This window comes from Salvelinus sp. IW2-2015, linkage group LG4q.1:29 (assembly GCF_002910315.2).
Source record: "Salvelinus sp. IW2-2015 linkage group LG4q.1:29, ASM291031v2, whole genome shotgun sequence".
In the NCBI taxonomy this organism is placed as follows: Eukaryota; Metazoa; Chordata; class Actinopteri; order Salmoniformes; family Salmonidae; genus Salvelinus; species Salvelinus sp. IW2-2015.
This window is the reverse complement of record NC_036842.1, coordinates 86,185,089-86,185,825: the sequence shown is the minus strand read 5'-3', so window position 1 is coordinate 86,185,825 and position 737 is coordinate 86,185,089. Positions and strand designations below refer to the sequence as shown.

The 737-nt window shown below is 46.2% G+C and overlaps 1 protein-coding gene across 1 annotated transcript in view; it reads right to left on the bottom strand.

Moving 5' to 3' along the window:
- LOC111961045 (cortactin-binding protein 2-like) overlaps positions 1 to 737 on the bottom strand; it is a 112,215-nt gene that overhangs the window by 92,933 nt on the left and 18,545 nt on the right.

Genomic DNA, 737 nt, shown 5'->3' with positions numbered 1-737 from the left:
AAAGTCTGCGGGTTTCTTCTCTTTACTCATCTTATTCAACTGTTGCACCTGCAACAAAGTCTGCGGGTTTCTTCTCTTTACTCATCTTATTCAACTGTTGCACCTGCAACAAAGACAGTTCAGATGTGCCAGTGCCTTTTAAACATCGTAACAAAATGTATCCACTCTTCGATCAAGTGGTTGAACAGTTCCTACTCTACTTTAGGACAAAACTCTGGTTGTTGACAGCTGATCACTGACAGACTGAGCCTCAGCCACCATAAGAATGGGAGGGCTATGCTGCTGCTGTACTTATCATGTGACTGGTCTCGTTTGGATAATCTGTTTACGGCCCCTTCTATTCTCCGGGGTGAAACCTGATAGCCTGGCTCAGCCAGCTTTAGCCACACGCTAATTAATTGACACCACCAAAGCCTATTAATAACGCCCAAGTGCCACAAACAAACTCAGATACCACTGTAATCTGTCTGGACWACATTTCAGAGGTCTGTACGAAATGTGTGACGATATTAGAGCGAGTGGGTGTAGGTTTGGGTCGTCTGGTGTACTGCAGCGTAGTTGGAAGAGAAGTATTGTCTATGTGTCTGATATCCATGGTGCTAGTCCGCAGCCAGCTGCTCTCCAGATGAAGCTTTTTTACGCTGTTCGTTCTGGCGATTTGAGGGGTTTTGTTATCCTGATCCTCTCTGGCACACCATCCATCCTGCTTGAACAGAGGAAGTGGGCCTCTCTCTCTC